A 10,791-nucleotide genomic window follows, 5' to 3' on the forward strand; every position below is an offset into this window, starting at 1 on the left:
GCTTGCATAGTGTGATTCCTACTTGGGCTGACGAATAGATGTTGGTTTTTACTATGGTGTTTTTTTTGTTTTGGTCCGCGCAACATCTGTGAGCCTTTCGGTGCGACGAACACGCCGAGCCAGTGGTTGTGGGGCCTCGTATTAAGCCGTTAATTAGTCGGGCTGGTGGACGACTACGAATAAATATTGTGGTTATCAGGGTTAATACACAACTAAAATACCTCAACTCTCACCCTCTCTCTACTGTAACTTATAATTGCTGTAATTAATGTTCTAATGATTAATAGTAATCTATGAGCGCTTTCTTAACCTAATTAAAAGATAACTTAAACATTTTAAATAAAATTACCTTGTTAGTTTTTCACCTGACATGTTGTGCTTTGTTTACCTCTGCAAGAAGCCGGCGATAAACACAGACTCATGCATCATCTGGTTCAAGGCCGTCGCTCTCTGACAACAGTGTTTACCATAATGCCAGTCTTAATGCCTCATAGCCATGTTGTTGTGGAGAGGTAATTAAGTTGCCAAAGTTTAATTGCTCAATCATCAGCGGTTAACAAAGAGGCGTCAGTGCCCCCCCCTATACTTTCAACGTACCATATTTTATAATGGCCAACAATTACAGCAAGGGCCCTTTAGCTGGAATAGCACTAGTAAAAGCTGCCGGCACTAATGAAAAGCTATAATCACTCCACCCACAGCAGTTATTAGTAGCAAATTATGGGTCAGTTGAGGGGCTAGCAGCTATATGCATTAAGATAAATAACACCGCAGCTTGTGGCAAAGCAGTGAAAATGAATGAGGAGCATATGTATCTCTGATTCGACCTATGATGCATTTTCTGTGTTTTAAAATAGTGTCACTATTTAATTATAATTGATGCAGTATCAGGGAGATTGTCCAAATTTAGCCTTTGTAGACAAAATACGATTTTACATGTATGCATATAGATATATAAACCTTGCTCTGTGAATTTATTGACCCCCATTTTGTAAGACACTTTTGAAATCTTGAAGGCCAGACTATTTTCCTTTGCGATCAGAACTGTGCCTTGCAAACTCTTTAATTGCAGCATTACTTTGCAGAGTGGAGCACGACCCCTTTCTCTCCTTCATCCCCTGCTCCCTTTCTATTCCTTTCACTCCTCGTCTTCCTTTTCAGTCCTTCTCCTCTGCCCTGCTCGGTTGCTCAGCCAGGCCTGGTGGAATGCTCCGTCTCTTTGATCAAGTCTTCATTATCGCTGACTCCGTGACGCTCGGCTGTCTGACGCAAAGGGGGCTAGCTGAGGGAGAAGCGTGGCCTCCGTGTGGAAAAGGCCTCTCCACACAAGACTGAACAATCGCCAGGCATCCCGCCTCCGTTAATGAGAAGCATCCCCATCCGCCGCAGTCCCCCGGCAGCCTCCACCAGGTGGAATGCTTGGCCCCTGTCACTCATAGCATTGCTGAGGGCTATTAGCAATTCATTAAGTGACTGACTGAGCGCCTGGCTGTATCAATTAGGGGATAGTTGATATGTCTGTTATTGTCAGACTCTGTTTGAGATTGCACTGCTTTTCATTCAGTGTCTCCTTTTGGTTGCTTGCAGAGACAGGGATGTTGCATTCATAGTTTTTGTGTAAGGTCCCTTGCAGGATAGATGAAAAGAATTTAAAACAATAAAATTATATTGTATCTTATTTGTTTTGGATCCTGCTCTTAAAAAAAGAGAAAAGTGTTGCCATCTGGAGGTAAAATGAAGTATTGTCAGATTCTCTGTCGATAGAAGTTGGTGGCATCATGGCAACCCCTGGGCCTCTGGTTGATTTGGATTAACTATGGTCGTATTTGTTTTGAGCTCAAACTGCCTTTGTCTGTATCAAAACACAGACATTTACCAATTCCAACCACCGCTTGTGGTAAAGAGGTAAATTTGGATTTGCAGCCGACAGACGTCTGCCAGTAAATCGGTTCATGAATTAACAGGAAGAAGAAATAAAACAGAAAGTTTTCCAAAAGCGATGGCAATTTCAGTTAATATTTTGCAAGGTGTAAATCAGTATACATAAAATTTGCTTAACAGCCAACACCTTTGTGGCGCTGCCTGGGTAATGAATAAAAATTCTCCAAAGAGTCGACCGTTGTTTAGAGCCAGCTAGGCAAATCTCAGGCAAATTCCCCTTGTTGTTCACAAACATGATTCCTCATTTCACTTTATACATTTAGATAAGAGCGCACTTCTTTGCATGCTTCTTTTCATGCCGTCATGTGGCTTCAAACTGCAAGCCCATCCATCTCTGTTGCTACGCATTCACAGAGGCCCTCTGTGAAGAAAATTATACTAAAGTCGATAAAATTAAACGTGCATGCATCCATTTACTCACAAGGGCTTATTTGCATTAAAACAGATGTAAATATGGGTTCCCATGAATTGAAATTCCTGCTCTTTCATGCTTGTAACTGTCACTGTCGGTGACAACTTGTGAAACATCTGCTAAATGACTAAAACTTATGTAATACTGCACAAAATAATGGTAAACTTGAAATCTATAAACTGAATCTTGTGTATATTTTGTGATCTCTTTGCATTTTTTGATCCCACTGTATATGTATTATTATGTATTAGTATGTATATGTGCATTGTATCTGTAAAAGTGACGTTCCATTCTTAAATTTGCCGTTCCTGTAAGTTTATAGGGCTAGACATAAGTCAACTATAGTTGTCGTCATTCACACAACAGTGCTGGCCCCTCATAATTAAGTCTCTATATCCATGCAACACTGTCTACGTAAATCTGCTGGTCTGTTGTGAGAATACATTGAAATAACAACAGCGGATGTGTGGAGATGATAAACAGTCCCTGGAACACTTAAAAATGCAGACAAAGAAAGTCACACTCCTTCTGGCTCAGTCTGCAGAGTAATAACACTTAGGTAGGTGACAAGGGAACACAATCAAAAACAGTCCGATGTTGGCTGCATTTTGATCAGAGCGATATACGGAAAAGCAACAAAAGACGTGGGGATAGTGATAACGCCAATTATCACATTTTGCTCGGCGGTCAGAGGCAACAGCATTAAACCAAGTCACCATTACCTGATAAATGGCTGAACAAAACTCTTTTCTCCCCTGTGAAATTGTTTGGCAGCCATTAGCAATGATGTGTAATGCCAGTGATTGACGTCGCCGTCTACTTAGCTGTGACGAGGGATGCGTGTGTGTACGGGGAGGGGGGTCAGTGGGCTGGTGGGGGTGCAGTGCAGGGGATTGATCGGGGTCTGTGTTGTTGCCAAACGGGGGGTGAGGGTGTATTGGCGCGTAGACAATGAGCCCTGGCCAGCGCTGAAAGGCCCATTCTGCGGATCCCTGTTAGCTGTCTATTATCCACGGTCTCCAGGGGGCTGCTAAATAGAGGGCATGTGTTAGGCAGACATTTATCATGTAATTACAGCACTAGGATCCGTTTCTGATGGTGTGTGATGATTACTAATAATTACTGTGCATTTCACGCCTCCGAAGGGCCCAGATGGGGTCCCAGGGCGTCAATACAAAGAGAGGCAGGGGGAAAAAAAGAGTTAATGTGGAGAAACGGAAAGACAGATGAAGAGAAAGAGAAGAGGGATAGTGTCTCGCCTTCACCATTTAGAGGTGCTCATTAGTTAAATGAATTGAACCATATGTGTCCAATTCCTAATTAACTGGAAGAAAGAAAAGGAAACAAACAGAACACATTTTTATCCATGACTTTTCTGACACGGCAATTTCAATATAAAAACATGTTTTACCCATAATTATTAGTGATTTAGTTTTCTGTTCAACTAATTTATATTATAACTAGAATGGCACTCAGTAGAGAGCATTAAAAGGTCCAGTGTGTAAGATGTCGGTGAAAAGGATCTATTGGCAGAAATTGAACATAAAATAATCCTAGTGATGTTTTCACTAGTGTGTTTCATCTAAATTGTACAAATTGCTGTTTTGGGCCCTTTATATTTAAACACTGTATATTTACATCAGGAGCAGGTGCTCTCTACGGAGGGCACCATGGTTTTTACAGTAGCCCAGACTGGACAAACTAACACCTTTTGAGTTTTTATGACAACTGAAGGCTACCACAAATAAAAAGGTGTAATAACCATGTTAGCTGATGAAATACACAAGCAATCCAATCATATCATTAATTTTTATAATGGAGGAAACCAGATTTATGTGATTTTCTTTAGGCATTCACATATTACCATGCCTTTTTGTTTCATAAGCAGTATACACATTTAGACTGCACAAAAAAAATAATAGCAAGGCTTCCAGTGGCTTGACTTGTGGTGTCATGACTGATATACAATTATACTCAAAAGCTTTCATATCTGTAGCACAAAGTAAACGAATGGGCTCGGACTGGGGTTTAAATAAAAAAGAGAAACGCCCTCTTATGAGAGCAGCCATCTTGCCTCTGTCAAAGTGGGGGAATGGGTCTGTGTGGTACTGGAACTAATGTGGGTGAAATACAGCCGGTGGCTTGCTGTTATATTTCTGCCCTCTGCAGGAATATGGATAAATCAAAAGGGGTCAAGCTGCTGCTGGTGTGATGTAGTAAGGAAGCACAGGGATGGGTTCTGCTGTGGAGTGTGTGTGTGTGTGTGTGTGTGTGTGTGTGTGTGTGTGTGTGTGTGTGTGTGTGTGTGTGTGTGTGTGTGTGTGTGTGTGTGTGCACAAGAGTTGAATTGCTCTGTGTCACTGAGACCTGCAGTCATGAACTGGAAAGGACGGATCAACAGCAGGTGCACTGGTGCAACATTTCCCTGAATACCAAAGTCAAGTTTTCACTCTCCCCCAACCCCTTGTGTTCATTTTACCTGAAGACCTTTGTGCCCCCAATAAATACTCACATTAACCTGAACAACAAATGATGGGGTCCTCTTTAGGCTCTTTTCAGGGGCCCCACTCGTAAAGACTACAAGATCTCTAACTGGTCAAGGTGAGCTCAAATGAAGCGCACTGACAGGCAACGTTTTACCTGCAGCACAAAAGCCATCCGAATCAATTTGGTTTGCGAGGGATGGGGGGGGGGGGGGGGGTAGTTCGGGAAGATGAAGACTGTCCTGTTTAATAGAAACAAATTGCTCTCCACTTCCCGGTGACACAGATAGCAGACCATTTGTGCCTGCCGTCCTTTGTTGTGAACAACAGAAAGGAAATGTACTCATCCTGGCCAGGGATAAAGTTCGGGGCTTTTTGTTACACGCTAGTTACCTTAGCCTCCCTGCCCACCCCCTCGAACAAGCACAGCGGTTAAGTAGTTCAGGTGCCTGCTACATTCTGTTAGATTAAAGGTCCCTGATTCTGGCCCGAGTTGAATTGCCTCAGCTGGAGTTGAAGGGAGCGGAGGGAGGGAGTTGGAGAGGGAGCGGAGAAGGTGTAGGGCCATGGGGCATGAATGGACATCTTGTGCGTGTTCACAGAGGCGAAACGCTCTGGGACAGCCGGCAGGCCTCTCTCTACACCAAGAACCTGAAAGAAAGTCTGTAGTGTGGGGTTGTGAGAAGGGGATGTGGGGAGGAGGCCCAACCCCTCCTCACCCTCACTCCATTGCTCGCTCTTTATCAATCACCCACATTTTCCCCAGGTTAGTGGAAAGCTGCACATTCGGATGAGGGCAGGTGGGTACTAGGTAGGATCTCAAAGGCCTTTTTGAAAGTTGGAAACACACACATTGTTGCCTCCAATGGAACATGGACCTAAAGAAAAATGGACACAATGCACACAGGACGTTGGGGGGGGTGGGGGTCTATGTAACTGTGCGCCAATGTGCACCTGGGCTACCCACCCTCTTACACAGAGCTGTAGTGGATGCAGGGTCTGGAGAGGTGGGCTGGGAAACAACAAGGATGTAGAACAAAAGGTGGCTGGCGTGTGACACATAGATGATTTAACTTACAAACCGAGAACTGATTAGCAGTTGGGTGTTTGAACACAGCGTTGGAGTGAAGATAATCCATAGATTGGAGATTAATATTTAACTTTCAAATCTACTGTTGAATTTTAAGTGTATTATGTTTACAGGTGTCCACAGGCAATTCTTAAAATATTTTTCGCTCCATGACTGACACACACACGCGCGCGCACACACGCACACACACACACACACACACACACACACACACACACACACACACACACACACACACACACACACACACACACACACACACACACACATTTCTATGTTTGTGAGGACAATCATTGGCATAAGGCCTCCCATAGCACCTTGCCCTTACCTTAACATTACAAATAAATGCCTAACCCTAATCCTTAGCCAAACCTAAACCTAATCTAACCCCCAAACATGCACACACACACACACACACACACACACACACACACACACACACACACACACACACACACACACACACACACACACACACACACACACACACACACACACACACTTGAGAGTGGTCATCATTCACCCAGAATTTCCTCACTTTCCCCAAATGGCCTCACTCCATAGGTTTTTAGCTCAGAATGGTCCTCACAAAGATATCTGTACAAGTGCAGACACAGACAGACACGAACAGACACACGCACACAAATCCACTTGAGATTGGTCAAGCGAAGATGCATGACAGAGTCTGAGCATGTCTGACTTCCACAAACTCCTTTCCAGGGGACGAGGTCAAGTACAAGTGTCAGAGGTGAGGTCTGCCCCAAAGGATTAGATTCCAGTCTGTGGGGAAACACTAAAAAAAATGGTAGTGTGTGTTTGAATGGGCGGAGAAGCGTTTTTTTTTTTTTCTCATCCAAGATGTGATTGCAAAGTATCAAGATTTAGGCTCATGTCTGAACCAAAATAAAAGAAGTACGCCACTCGGGATGATTGTATCACTTGACAGGATTGCAAAGAAGGTAAGGGCGCTCTGTCACTTTATAGAACAAACCACATGCCTCCCTCTGTGTGACATGAAGTAAATGTTCAGTAATCCACATCTTAATCTTGTGCCGCGCTCAGCACAGCTTAAAGAAACTGATACTCCTGTGACTACTTCAGCTGCTGATTGTGTTACCTTTACAATTCGGCTTCCCCTCCTTCCTGTTTTGTACCCTTGGAATGCCCGATAAAGTATCCCCACTGTGGCTTTCCACCTGCACAGGAGAGGATATGGCAGTGGTCTGGGGTCAGAATTAATATGCAGCCCCATGGGGAATCTACATAGGGGAGATTCTGGACATGTATGAAGCAGATATTATTGAGATTATCGATACAGCTCCAAACTATATGAAGTATCCTCTTCACATTTATAGTCAAACTCTTAAAAGTCGCTATTATAATTGATGTGAGAGGGGTATCTCATTAGCAAACCCACAACAGAGTCCCCTTAAAGTCAATCAAGCCGCATTAAATTGTTCCCAGATATCAGTCCCCTGAAAATATGTCAGATTTTTTTTCAGCAGGATCCATGAATTAATCCCGAGGTTAAGTCACTCTATCTTGCAATATTTAAGAAAAAAATTTATGAAAAAAAATCCTAGATCCACCCCTTTGTCCAGATCTTTCTTTCTTGGCGCATCCTTCCACCAGGTTTTGTAGAAATCCGTTACGTGGTATTTGCGAAATCCTGCTGATAAAAAACCAATAAACAAAAAAGAATGACTATATATTTATTATGTAATCTGTGCAGTGAATAAACTGTGTCAGTGTGGCTGAAAGTATGTTTCCTCTAGTGACATTATAGAATCTACTGGCAACAGAACGTAACTGAGGATATTACATAACAAAAAAAGTTTGGACGCACAGAATCATATTATCAACTTTTATGACTTTGATTCAAAGCTATGAACGCAAATGATAAAACCCTAAAACCAAATCAGTTGGTATGTTGTGACGTCTGCTACATGTTTTATTTAACTTTCTATGCAATAACACAGACTCATATACAAAGGCTGATTGTGGTTGTCAGCAAACAGTCACATATTTATTTTCTTACTCTAAATTCTGTTTCACTCTGTGCGGGGGGGGGGGGGGGGGGGGGGGGGGGGAGGCAATTTATCTGTCATGGCTTCCAAAAGAGGGAGCTCCCCCTGCCCCCCTTGCCCCATTATACTGACAGCAACCTTATTAGCCACAAGGGAAACCTGCCGCCACATGAATTTGGCTACTGTTCACCTATGGGGCCAGGGCAAGCCTCTTTTCACAATAGCGCCAATGACGCTGAGATTTTCTTTTCAGTTATTAATTTGATAAATATATTAATTATGACCTGGGGATGACAGTCCAATCAGATTGTCAGGCGCCCAGTTCTGGGCCCCCACCCTCCCACTTTGGTGATAAGTTCTCTCAGGTTTCTAGAGCTGTCATCCACAGGGCTTGGACTTCTTATCAGCAATGGGCCCATTCTAGGGATAATTTCCTGTGTGTTGTAATTAAATGGTGGCTCTCTGATGGCAAGCGACTCCTCCTTTTAACACAGGAACCTCCTGACGTTTATTTCTGTGGGGATGGGTTAGGGAGGGTGGAGCACACCCATGATACAGTCAACATGATGAAAGTTCAAGCCTCTAAGAGTTGTTGAGAAAGAGTTCTCAGTGGTTTCTGAGGGTTTGTGATGTGTTTAGGTTGGTTAGCTGGTGGGGGGTTGGTTCTCCTAATTTGTTTGCCAGTTGGAAATTATTTATGAGGCAGTATTTAAGGCAATAGTAACATTTTCTTAAATTCAGTTTTGAAAAGATAACGTCATTCGGTAGTTGTCCACCTTCTGCAATTTACCACCTTTAAATTAAACTATTTTGCGAAAGTCAATTTGCTTGCTGTATACGACCCTTTAAAAAAATGAAAGTTGATAAAGAAAACATATACAGACAATAAAGTGAGAGCAGGGTATGGTCCACAGTCGGTCCTGCACACAGAGGAGACAGGATTTGCTGCTTCAGGGGACCCTCGAGGGACCAGGAGAACAAGGACTGTAGGGGAAGCTAAAGAGGCAACTGAGACTGGTGGTGCAGGTCAGAGGAGTTAACCAGGTGCTGGAGAAAGGCTGAAACACCCAGGAGAGTGACTTTGAAACACTGGTGCATTGGAAAGCAGAAAAAAGATGAAAGATGCACATGGGGATCAGATCTGGTCCCAGTCATGTGACACGTTTGGATTTGGGGGTTCAGTGTCAAAATGTACCCAAGAGAATGATGAGATGAGATGGGCTGGTATTATACTGTCCCACAGTGTCTGTAGCCTCACTGGTAACCACTAACAAGAAGTGGCACTAAAATACAGCTACACAGGCTGGTGAGTAAATCAGGTGATCACTAAAGGAGGTAAATGAACCTGAGGGTGACAAAAATAGACATAGGACACGGTCTGGTAAAGTCCAAAGTTTGAGTTACAAATATTTTTTAAGTAAATATATTTGAAAACAGTATTATGGTCCAAAGATGGAGACATTTGGCGCACAAGTAGACATATTCAAAGCACCAGTCCACTATAAAACCTTGCTGACCCACATGCAGGAAGCAGGTTTGAGATTCAGTGCAGTAACAGCATTAAAGGAGATGTGAGCCAGAGCTTTAATGTAGCCTCCAATTAGAACCACTGAATCTGCACCCGTGCCACTGGGCCTTGTCCGACAGCCGTCTGGACTTTAAAAAGGGGTGATAACTTAATTTCTACTCATGTCAACACTACTGCAGGGGCCAAGAGGAAACTGAGGGCCTATTGTGTGTCTGTCATATCATCCTGCATTTTGCGGCCCCAAGAATGAAAAATATTTAAGTGGCTTTGATGTCCCGGATCTTGTTGAACTGCTCCTATGGTTTGAAAGCATTTGAGTTCTGCTTTCCTTGATGCTCATCTCCCTTGGCTCTTTATCCTTTTATCCTAACATGTAAATTATTTAAATTTGTTTGTGTGTTCACGTGCATCTCGCTCATTGTTAGCTGTGTGTGGAGTTACCTGCACACAGCCAGCAAAAGTGACCACGTACCCCCAGCTGAAACAAACACAAGTGCAGGGCTTATGCTGGAACAACCCAGAGCTTGAGGGCGTTGACAGCAGCTTCTATCTGCCAATCTCCCTGTGGATATTGTTGCAGTACTGGCAGACAGACAGCCAGGGCTTGTGGGCTGACAGATTCCCTCTTTCAGCAGGTTATCATTTTCAATTAAACCCTTTCATCTAAACGTACAGTCAACTCCTTGGCAAGCCCCAAAAAATGACCCGAATAAGACGTTGTTAGTCTATTTCAACAGGTCCCCATTTTTTTCAACCTCCGCCCTGTAACTGGAGGGGCTGGGCAATATTTTAAAGCATTATGGTTCTAGATTCTTCAGCTATCTTGATCCAAATAGCTCAGAACTTCAGCCGTCTACGGTGGTCACGCTCTGTTTAGAGATAAACTCTGAAAATTGCATCGGATTGACACACCGGCATGTCCTCTCTAACATGTGTACCAGGACAAGGGCCTTTTTGTCTGGCTTCGATCTGTCGGGACCCGCTGTGGACAACACTGTTCCTATCCACTATGCAGGAGACATGAAGGAATGCATGCGGAGTTCAGTAACTGTCTGTTGAAGAAAAAGGCCTCACAACGTCTCATTTCCTTTAATAAGATGGCCTCTAAGGCATCCGGATGGACCAACTAAATACAGATTAACCCTCAGCATCATCAGCAGCCACTCAATCAACATGACCGGCTCACTCATGCATGTGTGTGCAAGTCCAACTTGCACTTCATGAGACAATAGTCTTCAGTAATTGTACTAAAAAGGGTAAAGTTAGTAGTGGTAGTAATAAATAGTCTCAGATAAGTAGTATTATATAAA

The 10,791-nt window shown here is 43.3% G+C and overlaps 1 long non-coding RNA gene across 3 annotated transcripts in view; it reads right to left on the bottom strand.

Moving 5' to 3' along the window:
* Positions 1-10,791, bottom strand: part of LOC117775748 — an 82,260-nt gene that overhangs the window by 62,076 nt on the left and 9,393 nt on the right. The window lies entirely within an intron of this gene.

This window comes from Hippoglossus hippoglossus, chromosome 15 (assembly GCF_009819705.1).
Source record: "Hippoglossus hippoglossus isolate fHipHip1 chromosome 15, fHipHip1.pri, whole genome shotgun sequence".
NCBI classification, from domain to species: domain Eukaryota; kingdom Metazoa; phylum Chordata; class Actinopteri; order Pleuronectiformes; family Pleuronectidae; genus Hippoglossus; species Hippoglossus hippoglossus.